We start from the raw sequence: 17,046 nt of genomic DNA on the forward strand, positions 1-17,046 counted from the left end.
TGAACCTGCCAACCAAACCTGATGAAGCAGTTTCAGAAACAATGGCTTTCCCTGTCCTTCACAGCTTATTAGTCTGTCTGCCTACACAGAGCAACATGATAATATCTATTATGGATTACCTTTCAGAGAATAAGGCATTTAAAGGCCAAATATGTGCAAAAATAGCTTATAATGTGTTAAGGGAGTGACAGTTTTTGCACTGCAGTATCTAAAAACTATAATCTAAGCATTCATCATTAGTTTTAGTCCTATTGCTAGAATTGAAGTGGGATAAACTAGATTCTGAAGATAGTTTCTAACTTAAACAAAATGTTAAACAAAACCCTCAGCATTTTAGTGTTTGTAGTTATCTGGACACCACACCAGTGTGAAGGACCACTGAAGGAGACAATGGTGGGTGGGATTAAATGTGTTTCTCTGAGTCAAGATTAACTATAATCATTTCCATAGTTTTAAATGCTTCTGTACAGGAAATCATTGCTCTCTATCAGTTCTTGCATTCTGAGTATCATCTATGCAATAGAATATGAAAATGTACTTAGGACTTTTAGATAATTCTGTTTTATTTTTTTAAGAGGCGATCCCATGAAATGAACTCTGAAGTTTTTAAATAAAGTTAGATCATATAATCCTGTGTATGGAGGTTCATAGAAGAGTGTCACGTATGTTTGCATGTCATAAATTAGCATGACCTAGTTGTTGACAGAGCATTTGAGAAGACATTAAGTTCTGTCTTTAGGGTAACTCTCCTTGCCTCTTTTGAGGCTGGTTTTCTCAGTTTAGACACAGATCAAGTGCCAAGTGGCCTGTGGGACTAAAGACAAATTTCAAGAAAGAGTGGAGGAGATTGAATTACCCTTGCTTGTGTTAATCACAGTTTATGCAGAGTTAACACATCACACTCTTTCCTTTTGCTATGTCTCCACTGCATAATTGTATTGTCAATATTTGAGTGTCTTCTCTGTCTCTCATCATGCTTTATTACATTTACAGAGGAGAAGCTAGAGAAGATGTACAAATAGTCTGCTCTCACCACAACTCCAGCTACATCTTCTGCTGGTGCTTTTGATCTGTCTCCAACACCAGATGTGGAAGTGACCCACAGAACAAGTTGTAAGCAAGTCATTCACTCTGTGTCTTTTTCTCAAACCATGAGTGTAGAACAGAAGATAATTTTAGGATTACAAATAGCTACTTGTTATATTATCAGTCCTTTTTATTTGCTGTAACCTAAAGCAAAAGGAACATCTCAAAATGTTTTCCTTTAATTTTTTTATTTCCTTTTTTTTCCCATCTATCTTTGGCTTCCAAAATATATTTTAGGAAAGTGAGCAGTTTATTGTTGTTGTGGAAATTGATACCTTACTTTTGATTAATAGTACAAATTTTTTACTTTTATGAAAGAACAACTTTATTGTGTATAAATAAATGAAACTACTAAATAGGCAGGGCATGTTTTTAGTAAGGAAGAGTTGGCTCCATCACTTCCATTAGTCAAAAACTCACAAGTAAAAAAGGTTAAAAAGAGAAATATAGAAAAAAGATGATGTGTTTTGGAATTACTGGAATAAAAATAGTAGAGGTGTGTGTACTAGAGGAAGAGCATCCTTGTTGGTTACTTTACTCTTTTGGCTTTTTTTGTATTTGGGGGCCTGACACCCAGCTCCCAAATAAGTCACACACAGATTATTATTAGTCTTTTTTTTTAAATAAATGCCTGGCCTTAGTTTAGCTTGTTTCTAGTTACCTTTTCTATTAATCTTAAATTTTCCCATCTATATTTGGCCTTTGGGTTTTTAATCTTTATTTCTGTATATACCTTTCTTTACTCCTTTCTCCATGGTATGCTGTGAACCTGGGTGACTGGAACCTAATGTTCTCCTCTCCTTGTTCTCTTGCTCCTTACTCCTCCCAGATTTCTCCTATTTATTCTATTTCCCTGCCAGTCCCACCTATTCTTTCTCCTGCCATGCTGTTGGTCATTTAGCTCTTTATTAGTACAATCAGGTGGTTTTGAAAGGCAAAAAAAAAATCACAGCTTTGCAGAGTTAATCAAATGCAACAAAAAAGAATGCAGCACCATCTTTGCATCACTAAAATAAATGTTCCACATCATGAATAAGTGTAACACATCTTAAAATAATATTACACAACACATTCTACATGACAGGTTTAAATGAGTATATTCTACTTTCTCCACTGGATTTTTTCTAGACACACAGAAAAGAAGAAAGAATAGGAAATAGCAATCAATGCCTAAGTTTTGCTCATCCTGGTGATTACTACAAAAGCTGAGATCTGGGCTCTGTAAACTGACACTGAAAGAGGTTATGGAGTTGACTTTTATTTTCATCTATGATCCACTCTTTTTATTTGTAAAATCAGGGTTAAGGGTAATGCTCAAAAGTAAGTTTCCATCTTTACTCTTTTGCAACTACATATGTAACATGAGGGCCTGCTTGCTTTGTTTGGGTTTCTGTCCTGTCCAGTTCCCACAGGCAGTAATCCCCAAAGAAAAACACACAGAGGTCTATATTAATTATAAACGGATTGGCCCATTAGCTCAGGCTTCTTATTAGCTCTTTTAGCTTATATTAACCCATTATTCTTATCTATGTTAGCCACATGGCTCAGTACCGTTTTTCAGCAAGGCAGGTCATATCCTGCTTCTTCAGTGGTCTGGGCAGGCCTGGTGAGAAATGTGCTTCCTTCTTCCTAGAATTCTCCTGTTCTCATTACCCCGCCTTTACTTCCTGTCTGGGTGACCTGCCTATACTTCCTGCCTGGCCAATCAGCATTTATTTAAAACATGATTGACAGAATACAAACAATTCTCCCACACCATACATAACCTTGGCTTAATTATTTTTCTTAGGACCTTAGTTTTATCCCCTAGAAAATCAGAATCATAATATTTAATTAAGTAAGAGCAAAGTAAAATTTAGAGTATGCTCTTTACCATCACACTCAGTAAGGTACTTAAAATTGCTCTGTGCTCCCATACTACAAACAGTTTTGGAAATTTATTTTAGTTACTGTCTATAAGGAAATTCCCCCTATGAAGCTTCTATCTTCAGAAAATTGATATAGGTGAAGTATTCAAGACATTTATAGCTGGTGCGGAAGTAACACACTGGTTTCCACATCATTTACACCCTTCCTTCGAATTACTCAAAGGGTTTAACTTCAAGGCTTCCTAGTACAGTTTTCAATAATAGTTTTCTAGTGTTCTTGTCTACATTTAGCTCATGGTACCAATCTCTTTCCATATATGCTGATAATGTAAGGAACATTATTTTAAAATTACAAATACAGCTATAATTCATTTCACTCTGATTTACTAATGTCTTGTTATAAAACTTACAAAAGAAATAAGTAATGTCAAATTTTATTAATATTATAAAACTGTTTTTTTACTAGAGAATCACTCTTCTAGGATTACACTGATTATCTAAATTCAAATAGTTTAAATTCATTTAAAACTAGATAGATATCAAGTTCAAATAACTTACGACTTTTACCTTATTCAAATATATTTTGGCCTATCCCTAGCCTAATTCTACATCCTCTTTTATACTGGCTAGTCTATGGAATCTAAGAAATATAAGTCTAGAAGACATTTTCTTGCAGAGTTCCCCTGTGAATTCTAGACTGGTAGGTAGGTCCTAGATTTGTGACAGAGTAACTATCCTTGAGCAGATCATCATTGTTTCCATAAAATGGTCTCTGTACTATATTTTATTGTATCTATCCACTTCTGTGGCTTATTTACTTAAGTTATACACTAATCTAACTACCATATTGAAATTTTAAAAGGTTCAAGATACTTGAATGCTTAACATTTAATACTTAAATTAACTATACTATATTTGGTTGTGACTTTTATTAGTATTGTGATAATATTGAATATACTTTGTAGTTACTCACCTAAGGACATTAAAAACATTTGTTCTGCCTAATCCCATTTGTTTAAGGGGATGTGAGATGTAAAACAGATTGATTGGAAGCATTTGGGAAAAAAGGTCTGTGAATCACCTTCAAGACTGATGTGAGGAAAGAGAGTGAGGAGTGAGGTTGAAGCTACTCTGGGAGTTAAAGCAACACTAGCTACTTTAGTGGCCAATCTAAGTGCCTTCTCTGCCAGTGGAGGATGTAACTACTTTAAGATAGAAAATGTGAAAGGAAAGAATTTTTCAGTTTTCAAATCTCCAACAGAGATTTTGTCACCTGGGTTCTCCGCAGGTAGTGGAGATGAGTAGAAAGTGTGATGCTGATGCAGGTAACTTCTGAAAGCAGGCAGGATCTCAGGGCAGGGCAGAAATGGTGCACAGAGTGATGACCTGGCAGGATCTGGCAGTGAAGTAGACACAGGCATAGAGGGAGACTCAGTGCCTCCTGATATGGTTGTTGGTTCCAACCAGGTCATAATAGAGGGTCTCAGCCAGACTGAGGCTGAAACAAGTTTATTGTAAACAGTCAGTAATTTTATAGTCTTATCATAAATAAAATATGATGGTGATTCCCAGGATAAATATAATGGGAGTTGCCAGGCACAAGTTATAAGTAGTATACAAGTTTGAAGGCTAAGCCTAATGGTTTTGTCAAACTTCTATATGCTTCTCTGACTTCTAGGGAGCACGGAGAAACACAGGAGGCCAGAATGCTCCTCTGTCTTAGGAAGTGTGGAGTTTTTTAAGAATTGATAGGAGCATAGTGACTCAGGAGCCATGGATTCTTACCTCCAAAACCCATGATACATGCCTCTCAAGAATGCTAGACCAGACCACCCTCCATGATTGCCTGTAGGTGTCTGAAGAGTGAATGGAAACTAAGTTTAGACTGTGCAGCAGAGTTAACCAATACCTACTCTGTATCTTTTTGTTACATTTCCTACATGTTGAGAATATTTGGAAGAATTTATTTTGGTGTCTATTCATCTTCTACAGAACTTCCTACTTTATAAATTGCTATTCTAAGATCATTTTATAAACCCTATATGCTGTTATGAAGGAATCTTATCTGTGCTTTATAAATTAATTATTTTAACAAAATTGTCAGAATAGTAGCATCCTTACTAGCTTCATCAAATTATCAAAAAATTAAATAAACCAATAAATAGCTCTTAAAATATAGAAGCAGAATATTGTACTGGACATGTTACTTTCCCATCATAAATACGTCTGTATTCTACTTGTGACACATATGGAGGACATTTTTTTTAACTTTCTTTATTATTCGTGTCTTTCACATCATGCATCTCAATCTCATTCATTTTCTATCCCTCCGTATGTGACTTCTGCCCTTATATCCATCCCCCTACAGGATAAAATTTAAGAGAAAAAAAGAAAAGGAAAAATGGAGGGAAAAAATTTCATCATGGAATGTATAGTGTGATTTAATGAGCCACACAGTAAATCCTTTAATCCATATAACCTTACTAGCAAGTTTACTGCAAAGAATCATTGGTCTGGTTCAAGTCCTCCAGTTTCTGCTACATTATTGATGATGGGTCCTCACTGGGACTCCTCTTGGTTATCCTGCTATTGCCCTATGTTGCGGAAAATCCTGCAGCTTTAAATCTGTGGGACCATTCCTTCACGTGTTCCAGCAGATCACAAATAGGGTGGACACTGGAGTGAGCCAATGCATAATCCTGGTTCTGAGCCTGGATAGTTGCAGGGTTGATCAGTAAATACACCAGTTTTCCCTTGTTTTCACCACCAAGGTGAGCTCTCCTCCATTGCCCTAGTGAGTTCATCCTTTGCAGCAGTGAGCATGGGGTGGGTATTGCCAGGTCTCCTTCCCCCATGTCCCCAGGGCCAGATCTCCCATACCCACATCTTCAGTGCCAGCTCTATTATGTTTTCCAGGTGTGGCAGAGGGGCCTCTCTCCTGAGAGCCACAGCAGAAGAGGGACAGGGATAGCTCTTGGTCTCTCATAACCTCAGGGTCAGGGCTCCCAGCTGCCTAAACCATTGATGGGTGAGAGGCATCTCTTTTCCACCTATGCTTCCACATGACAGGTGAGTATTATGTACAGCTCTTCCATGCTCACAGTATTAGTGTCGACTCTCCCACACTTCTGCCAATGGGGTTGACTCTCGTGCTGCCCATGCAAGGCACAGGGCCTGAACTCCAGAGTATTGCAGCTCGTGGCAGGCAGGGACAGCTCTCCTGCTTTTCTGATCTCAGTGGCAGCTTTCCCACCTGCTTGGGCATTGATGGACAGGGAAGTGGGGAAGAGCATCTCTCCCCTTCCCATGCTGACTCATGACAGATGAGTAAGGTAGACAATTCTCCCACACTCGCAGCTTCAGACTGGGTCAGCTACACCTCTGTCAACAGGATTGGCTCTACTAAACTTTTTGTTGTTGTTGTTGTTTACTAGAATTTAGACATAAGCATGCTTCTTGGATTTATGCAAATACCTGCTTTCTGGCCTCTGGGCTATACCAATATCCTTTCTTTAGCATAGTTTCTACTTTCAAGAAAATTGCTGAACTGACTTATCCACTGAAAGCTCACCTAATATTGCCTTATCGTTTGTAATGGCTTTTCGTTATGTTTCTTATTCACTAAATAAAGTTTCAAAAGGAAGAAAATGTAAATGTAGATATTAATGTTGAATAATAACTTGAATTGGTAAGTACCTATTTGAAATGCTTTTTAAAATTATATCTTATGACACAGCATTCAAAGTGATGCTATTTATAGACCACCTCTCATCTCTTGTATGCTACTAAAGACAAAAGAGTTAACCACATAGTTTGCATAAGATATCCAAGGTTATCGATAATAGTGAAAAGTGCCAGAATAGACTGTAATATATAAGTGGTCAAGAAAATCCAACTCTCAGTTGTTTAAAGTGATAATCTTTTTCATTTGTCCCATAGAAACTATGTAGTTTTAGTATAAGGTTCTATATTGACTTACATATTTTGACTCATGCTTCTCTTTACTATTGAGCTAGGGGAAATGGAGTATCATGAAATGTGTGCTGGTCCCAGATATTCCTAGAAATGACATTTATCATCTGTTAATATTTACATGATAAATCTTGTCAATAGCAGTCATCTCTGAAGAATTTAGTTAAATAAAAAAACCATTTCCCCATCAATATTTAAACCCATTTAGTATGTATTTTTAACAAATTTGGGTGTAACATTCCTAACTTTTGTCTAATTTTGCTTTGAGATTGAATTCATTCTTTCTCTTTCTCCCTTATTGGTTTTCTTGAGGTAGAGTTTCATTTTATATTCTATGCTGGCAAGAAACTCAGTATGTAGAACTTGTTGGCTTCAAACATGTAGCAATTCTCTTACCTCAACCTGCTAAATTCTGCAATTGCATACATGAACCACTACATCCACCTAATGGACTTTTAATTGAACTTCTTTTGACTTATTTGTTTCAAGGCCTTATCTAATTCTGAGAATTCTTGTATTTTTGAATGTTATTCGATCTCTTTACAATAAATAAAATGGACCTCTGAGTGTCAGCCTCAGTGACCCCTCAGGGCCAGAAGAAGACTCATAGCAAGTGGGATTTAGAAGGATCTGAGGGCACAAATGAACTCTCCCCTATGTACTTTACTGCATAAGTTTCTTTATTCTTTATACTCTTGCTAAGTTTCCAGCTTATATAAATACACAAAACAAAGGCAATTGTCTGAGCTTAAATTTAGTCAGGGTCAAAGAGCATATAAATGCTGTCCTGAGATATGATGTTAGCATCTTTATGGTCCTGGGGAGGGGTAGTCAGAAAAGATGTGCAGGCAGTGCCTAAGAGGCTTCTAAACTCTAAAAAGAGGAGACAGGAAATTCGTATGTTAAACTGCAGTCTTAAGTGCAGCTAGCTAAACTAGGAGTTTGTAATCAAAGAATGGGGAAAAAAGGAGGAAACCCAGCAGCTTTGTGTTCCCTGAGCACTTTCTAGCATCTGCAGAGGATGGGAACAGTGTTTATGGTAGTCATGGTAACTGAAGAGTGGTGTTTGATTTACATTAGCATTTTCATCAGCATAGCTAGCTAAAGGGGACTTTTCAGATCTGAAAATTACATCTATCATCCTATGTGGTTAGGACAAGGGGGATTTATGGTTATATAGTACAAAATTCCAACAGCCCAAGTCAAATGGTGGTGCTTGTCCACCATGCCGTTCACATGAAAGGGATTTAATAGCTTTTTTAGGGTAATGCTTAGGGTAGCGCAGGGGGGATTAACTGAGGTTAGCACTTTCCTAAGTCAGCTGTGGGAGAATTTAGGTCACTAATCTCTTTATCAAGAAGGACTAAGAACATGCCACTCCTATCTAGAATGTCCTAAAAGTGATCCATATGAAGGACTCCACTTCTGACCAAATGTCCACCAAATTGAAGATAATTGCAGGGAGCTGGCTACTAAATTTGTCTCAGGGAATGAAGCAGAGAATAGATTGTCAAGTTTATTGACTTCTTGACTAAATTTCCCACTGGAAGTCCCACAGAGTGGGAAAAAAGTGACCTACTATATCAGTACATGGGGAAAATGTTCCAATAATCAATACACTACTGAAATTTGTACCAAGGGAGAGTGCTTGTGACTTCACAAGAGATTTACTGTGAGAACAGCTGATATACAAAAGGTGGTAGGCCTACTGTCTTGCAACTGGATTTATCTCCATCAAAACACATTCATTCTGATGTATCAACCTTCTCCTCTATCTGCTGAAATCTCACCACATGATTCCTGTGTAGCACATCAAATAAATACTGTTGAAAATACATATTATTTATGAATGTATATGTATCTTTTGTTATCAAGTTGGTATCTTGTTCTTTTATTAGTTTTTGTTCTTTGTCTCATACACCTATATAGTGCATATTGGTTGTTTTCAATTTGGTTCTATCCTTTTGCCTCATCCTTCCCCTGCTGAAACACTTCTCAATAAATCCCCTCTTATTTTCATATCTTGTGTGTGTGTGTGTGTTGTGTGTGTGTGTGTGTGTCTGAGGGAGAGAGAGAGAGAGAGAGAGAGAGAGAGAGAGAGAGAGAGAGAGAGAGAGAGAGAGATATGCTGACTTTAATTAGAGTTGCTTTCATGGGCATAGGTGGAAAGTCATTACTGGATCATGGGCAGCTTACCAGTTGGAAAACCACTGAAGAAAGTGACACCATTTTCAGCAGCCACCATTAACTATATATACTTAGGAATGGGAAGGGTCTCATGGGCCCCTTCTCAGTTCAAGGGAAGTGTTGGCAAACCCAACATTGTTTGGGTCTTGAGTACTTAACTACATCTCCAGTAAGTTCGTGGTTGTAATGACATCGTACTATCCAGAAGATAGCATTTCACAGAACTTCTCCCCTTGATCTAGATCTTATTGTCCCTCTGTTCCTTTCTCTGTAATATTCCTTGAGTCTTAAAGAATGTGATAGAGTTTTCTAAGGCAGGGTTGAGCATTCAGTAATTGCTATTGACCGGTTGTGAGTATCAGTACTAATCACCACCTCATTTTGAAAGTACCTTTCTCTGACCAAGTGTGAGAGCAGAACTGATCTGTGGTTATGAACAGAAATATTGAGAAAACAGTTTCACAACCTGTCTCTTTAGCAAAACAATAGTAGTAGGTTCCCCACTGGGGCTTCTGACATCTCCATTAACAGGCTTCTGGTCAAATTTCTAGTATCATCTATGAATGCCTTCCTATAGAGTAGGTCTCAAGTCTAATCAGAAAGCAGTTGGTTACATCCCGGTCGTACCACTATTACACTAGTGTGTACATCATGACTGATGCGTTGTATTGTAGCTCTCATGGTTCACTGGGTAACCCCATTGATGATTTCACAGCAACCATTCTAGCACCTTTGGGCATGAGGAAAGTTAGATAACAGCTTAGAAGCTTTCAGTTTATCTTTAGCTTGATTCCTCTCTGTTTCAGTACCAAAGTGCTCAATATCTTCAGCAATAAGGTTTTACCATGTAAATTCCAATTCGTAACCCAAGGTCAAAGACAATAACCTGCTGTTTTATTCTCATTTAAAGCTAAAAATCTGTCTATTCGTTTGCCTCTCCAGTTATTTTAGATATATTTAGATATAAAATCTAAAATAACTGGTGGGTATCTTAGATTTTATAAGATATTTTGTAACTAAGTATTACCAACTACCGCAATACCATAAAACCATTTTCCACCTACAATTCTTTCTAAACACAGAACCCCAAAGCTTGTAAAAATTTATTTGCCAATTAAGATACGCTTGGTGTTTTCTCCTAGTATTGGTGTATAGACCTCAAATCTCAGTTATTTAAAATAAAAAAGTTTATTTCCTACAGAGCTTTAGCTAAAAAGAGTTGTTATAACCAAAGTTCAAAGCGTGGTTAAGAGTATAGTTGTTTACTTTGCATGCATGCTAGAATCGCACAGAAAAAGTCTCATTTTTGCTAATATTGTCTTTGTGCAAGGTAACCTGCATTACTATATCTTTATTAAAAATGAATAAAGAAGTATATTCCTTTACTATGACCAGAAATGGGAAATACTGGAATACTTGATGAATAGCTTGATATTATTATCACATTTCATATAATCATAAAAACAATTATCAATCAGATAAAAAATGCATCAGTCAACACCACCCCATTTACTTTTAAGAAAGAAACTGTATCATCCACAAATGCATAATTAATTTGAGAAAAAGATTTTAAGAAATACAACAAAAATGAGAAAGAAATTTTGGACAAGCCACATTTTGTGTGTGTGTGTGTGTGGTTTTCTTTCCACAAAGGATTATGGGAAATTATGTAATAGCTTCTGATGCACGGGTGCAGGCCACAGCAACTTTTATAAATTTTTCAGACCTTTTGGGTTGGTTACAAGGCCTGGCTCTTTCTTCTCATCTTTATCTTAAAATGCACACTTAGCCATAGGTGTCATGGCTGTGTTGTAATGCAACTTTATTTATAAAGCCACATGGATCTGACTGATAGATTTTGTGGACTCTGCTGGTTAAGTTTTGACAGCTAGAGACAAACTGTCATCATATGGGATAAGGAAATCTCAATTGAGTAATTGTCTCTACCAGATGTGAGAAATCTACTTGATTTGTGGGCATGATTATGGGTTGTTTTCATGAGTATAATTGATGTGCCCAATGTGGAAAATGCCATCCCTGGGCACAAGGGCTTGGGATATAAAAGAGAGCAAGTTGAGCGATACAGGAGAATCAAGCCAGTAAACAGTGTGTGTCAGTGGTCTCTGCTCCAAGTTCCTGTTTCCAGCTTCCTGTCTGATCTCCCTAGTGACAGACGTGAAAGTAAAAGACAATAAAACCTTTCCTTCCCAAATCACTTTTTGTCAGGGTTTTGTCACAATAATAGAGAAGCAAAATAGGAAACTCTGTTATAAAGGTACTATATTTGGGTGGATAGCCATACTTCAAAAAGTGTCTCCTCATGGCTAAATATAAAAAGGCACAATGTAAGACTATGAATATGAACAAAGCTAAAAGTAAAACATTCAGTAGGATAGAAGAGAAAATATAATATATAATATATATAATCATACAGATAAAGATGTACAATTTGAGGATAGTTAAAATTGTACATATATTAAAGGTGGTGACACACACCTTTAATCTCAGCATTCAGTAAACAGAGGCAGATGGATCAAGGGTTCAAGGCCACCCTGCGGCTACAAGAGACTGAATCATTCTAAAGGAGAAACAGAGGCAGGTGGTGGTGGCTCACACCTTTAATCCCAGCACTAGGGAGGTGGAAATGGGAAGTGATATGACTGGGCAGAGAGAAAGGCGGGAAGAGACAGGAGCTCAAGATTCAGTCTGAGGCTTAATAGAGATAGCAATCAGTCTTAGGACTTGTAGAGACAGGATACCCCATTTGGTCTGAGGATTTTGTAGAGGTTAAGAGGTAAGACTGGTTTGCTTCTCTGATAATTCAGCTCTCACCCCCTAATATTTGACTCTGGGATTTTATTATTAAGACCAATTAAAAATCATGCTACACAATCCTCTTTGTTTTCATTTAAGAAATAGTCTAATTGGGACACTTCAAACTGAATGATTTATACATTAAAGTAAGTATGGCATTAATATTCTATATTCTGAAACAAATAATATTCAGAAAAACACATTTTATGCATGTAATTTAAAAAAAAGACAAAAAGACAATTATGTAGATTTCTTAATGAATAAGTAAAAGCAATTTTATTTTCAAACAATAGTTTTTACTGAAGCAATGATAAACTTCTAGCTGAAAAAAAATTCTTTGCTAGCAGAGACTATCCTTCAGTGTAAAAAGCAATAAACAAGAGTATGGTATGGCATATATGTAAAAAAAAAAAGGACTTTTGTGGATTTTTAACCAGATGTTTATGAATCTACGGGAAAGAAATGTGATTAAAGCACTCCAGCATATTTGGGAGCCTAATTTGTCAATGTGTGTATTATCAGAATCAATTGCTATGGTTGAATAAATTGGATAGTAAGATATCCTTGTGATAAAGAACACCAAAGTGATTAAATTAGTCTTTCATGATTTATAGAACCATGTCTAATTATATAATACTTCTCTTTGACAGAACCTTGATTTAAGGATAATATAAGTGATAAAGAGTGATAAGAAGTGAGTTCTATGGCCTCCCCTGTAATCAGATAAATGACTACCTTAATTGTCATCACAGAACCTTCATCCAGTAACTGATGAAAGCAGATGCAGAGATTCACAGCTGAACACTGGCCTGAGCTCCAGGAACCCAGTTGAAGAGAGGGAGGAACAATAATAAGGGGTCAAGACCATGATGTGGAAACCCACAGAAGCAGTTGACACGAACCAGTCGGGGAGCTTACTGACTCCAGACTGACAACTGGGAAACCTGTGTAAGACTGAACTGGACTCTCTGAATGTGGGTGACAGTTGTGTGGCTTGGGCAGTTGGTGGGGCCACTGACAGAGGGATCAGGTTTTATCCCTAATGCATGAACTAATTAAATGCTGTGAACAATGCTCTTATAAGCTGCAAGGATTTGTCACTTGTATTAGTTTGATAAATGCTGATTGGCCAGTAGCCAGGCAGGAACTATAGGTTGGGCAACCAGAAAGGGGTAATCACCAGGCAGCCAGAGGAAGCAAAATGAGCATGCTGCTAAAAAAACCAAGCCACATTGGTAAACATAGACAAGAATTATGGGTTAATTTAAGTTGTAGAATCTAATTAATAATAATCTTTTACTTAAAGGCCAAGTGGTTTATAATTAATATAAACCTCTGTGTGTTTCTTTGGGATTGAACAACTGCAGGACCAGGAGGGACAGACTTCTGCCTACAATTCCCTATGGAGGGATACCTTGCTCAGTCTAGATAAGGAGGGAGAGCTTGTGACAGACTTTGCTGACTCCCCATGCAAGGTCTCACTCTCTCTGAGAGGTGAATGGTGGGTGCAGTGGGGAGAAAATGGGAGGAGTGTAAGAAGAGGAGGAAGAAAGAACTGGGATTGGTATGTAAAATTTTAAGAAAAGACTGTTTTAATAAAAAAGGGGAAAAAGGAGTGAGTTCTGCTTTTATGATTTATTAGAGTCTTTCGAGATGAAATTCAAACAGGTGATCTAGCTTGGGAAAATGATAAAGGGAAACCAAAAATCAGGAAATAACTTCTTAATAGCTGGTGTTTTCTAATAAAGAGGAAGATGCAGGTACTTATGATCAAGGGATTATCACTGTAGAAAATCTTGTTTTGTGGGATATACAGGAATAAATATTTATAGTAGATTTGCTCATATTAGCCAAAGACAAATAAGAAACAATAATTAAATACCATGTTTATAAAAGCAAATAACTTATTTTAGTAAATATGAAAATATGAAACTATTTGCATTAATGTAAATTGAAATTAATTTCTAATATTAGCTAGAGAAATGAAATATATCTATGAATATTTATAATATTAAAATATGACTTAGTTAACTCAATTTTTATGAATGGGAAAATATATTATTTATGAACATATATATACATATTCACACACATTCATATATATATAATAAAACAAAGAATATATTAACATTGAATTTAGGATACTGGTTAACACAAATATTAGGGCAAGCAAAGAGATAAATTTGAAGTGATAATATATGGTGCATCTAAGGTTTGAAATTTACTGTCATTTTTATTATAAAAACACTGGCATGTTTTCACTGTGCTATAGTGCTGGGTTAAGATAATTTATTCAAACATAACATGTACTGTGATCGTAGCCTCCCTAGCCACCTTCTTTTTCTCAATTTTTCCCCCAGGCTCCTTCTTTTCTACTTCACTTCTCTTTTTTATATATAAACATATCCTTTTTGTGTATACATGTGTGTTCTAGAAGCCACAAGTATGAAAAATATAATGTTTAGTTTTATGAGTTGACCTTGTTTAATATGACTATATCCAGTTGCATCCATCATTATATCCTTGACATGGCATCATTAGACTTCCTTATGGCCAAATAAAATTTCATTATATATTTCATTGTACCATCTTTTAATGCATTTATCTACTAGATACTACAACACTAAGAATGAATCCATAGCTTGAGTTGTGAAGGTCATGCTGCAATAAGGCTTATGTGAAAGTGTACTGGCTAGTTTATGTCAATTTGAACATCAACTAGAGTCATTTGGAAGAAAAGAAACTTAATTGACAAAAAAATGCATCATGTGATTTACCGGTTAGCAAGCTTATGGAGCATTTTCTTGATGAGCATGCTGAACTGGTAGAGCCCAGCTCACTGTGGTAACCACCCCTTGGCTGGTGGTCCGAGGTACTCTAATAGAGTAGACTGAGAAAGCAAAGAGGGGGCAATCCAGTGTGCAACATCCTTCCATGGCCTCTACTTCAGTTCCTACGTCGGGGTTCTGTCTTGTGTTCCTTCCTTGACTTGCCTTAGTGTGGAGTGTGACCTGAGAGTTGTAAGATGAAACACACCCTCTCCTCCTCAAGTTACTTTTGGTCATGGTGTCTATCACAGCAATGGACACTTGAAGTCAGCAAGCAACTTAGAAATACGTTTACTTAGAGATGTTGGGCTTATACCTAGGGTAGGGTAACTTTGAGTTTACTAAACTTCTACCACACTGAATCTCATAGAGCCTAGGCCAGTTTATAATTTTACCAGCAGTGTGTGGGTGGACCTTTTTCCCAATACTCAGACCAACTAACTTTTGCTGTGTTTTGCTTTCTTGCGATAGCACCTGTGATTGAGAAGAGAGAATTGGAGAGTCATTTTAATGTGCTTTTCACTGGTTGCTAAAGATATAAACAGTTTTAACCATATGTTTACTGTCCTCTCGTGATTCACGTTTTTGGACCTGCATGTCACTGGTTCATTTACACAGGATTGTTTGTGTTTTGAATGTTTAGATTTTGACGTCTTCATGTATTCTGGACAGATCAGATGATGAGTTAGCAAGGGTTTTCTCTAAAATTTAGACTATATCTTCAATTGCTGGCCCTACTCTGGATATAGGTATCTATTATTTTCAGTAATCAATTATTAATTAAGTAATTTTTAGTTTCTTGTGAATGGGATTTTTAAAATTTATTTCTCAGTCTGATTCTTATTAGAATACAGAAACATTTCTAAATTCTGCATATTGATCTTATATCTCATGTATTTTCTGAGAGAGTTTAGTTTAAAGAGATTTTCAGGGTCTTTCAGTGTGTTTTATGCATAAATTAAATTGCCTTCAAATGGTGAAAATCTTACTTCTTTATATTTTTACTTATACCCCTTAACTTGGGTACATAGGTGTTTTGAAGTATTATTCATTAATATCACATACATTAGCATTTTCAGTCTCATCAATAGTTTGTATAGTTTGTATTCGAAGCCACAGATAACTTATGGCACTCTGAAATATTATATTAACTACTTTTATTCGGAGAAAAAAGAATTTCAAGGAAAGAGACATATTAGAACATGAATCTTCATCGGCTGTGCACCTCACATCCACAAACACAGCAAACATACCTTATCCTTTTATTTTAAACGCATATTTTCAGCAGTATAATGATAAATATCTTAACATTAGCAATCAACCAACTTAATTGATCAAAATCCTATTCTCCCTTGTGAGAGCCATTCGTTTCTCCCCATGAGCTCATGGGGTAAACATAGTAAATCTTGTGCTGTAAAAGCAGCACAGCAGGCATAATATGAGCAAAATTTATGGAATATACCTTAGAAATTATGTGTTAGGCTTGACTTGACTTGGGAAAAAATAGAAAAGTCAGAAAAAGAAAGGGTATCACAAATCTCAGAAGGCAAAATCACCTGAGAAAGAAAATGAAAAAAAGGCATATTACTAAATTTACTGGGAAGCCCTTATTATGTATCTTCTATACTCCAGGAAATATGCTAGTTTTAGTGCAAAGGTATGCAAAAAAAGATATATGATACTTGCCAGAAAAAAAATATTTGAAGCAGGTAGTTACTTTTTTATTCCTCAACTCCATCCTAAAGAAATTACAGATGCAAAGAAGTAAATTGAAAAACTATTTCACCACTGGCAGCAAAAGTTCTGTTTGGGGAAAACAGCTCTCTTGAACAAGAAGAGAGTATTGAGTGTTTTAAGGTCTTGTGAGGAAAGTTATTGTGAAGGCAACAAGAGAATAAAATGCAGGAATGCTCTTTAAATTCTTCTCCTGTGTGTTGGGGGAGGGGCATGTCTTCCCTTCTGCTTTACAGTAGGTTTCCTACACCCTGCCATTTTCTCTTTTAATCTTGCTACAGTATGAAGTTAGGGTAAGCAATTAGAAATAGATGTTTCCATCCTGTATGAAACTTCTTCAGCTAATGAAGTTGAGCTAAAAAGTACCACTTCACATATACTAATTTTCTGTAATGGCTTAAATTTGCAGTGACAGAGAAAATTACTGAAAACAGAAACACTGGAACCTATAAATGAAGTACTAAAAACAACCATAATAATTAAATTAACTAGAGAAACTTTAATCAAAAAGGGGGACAGGAAGATAGAAACACTAGAGTGCAGAATTCAACAATAGA

Source organism: Microtus pennsylvanicus, chromosome 12 (assembly GCF_037038515.1).
Source record: "Microtus pennsylvanicus isolate mMicPen1 chromosome 12, mMicPen1.hap1, whole genome shotgun sequence".
Classification (NCBI taxonomy): domain Eukaryota; kingdom Metazoa; phylum Chordata; class Mammalia; order Rodentia; family Cricetidae; genus Microtus; species Microtus pennsylvanicus.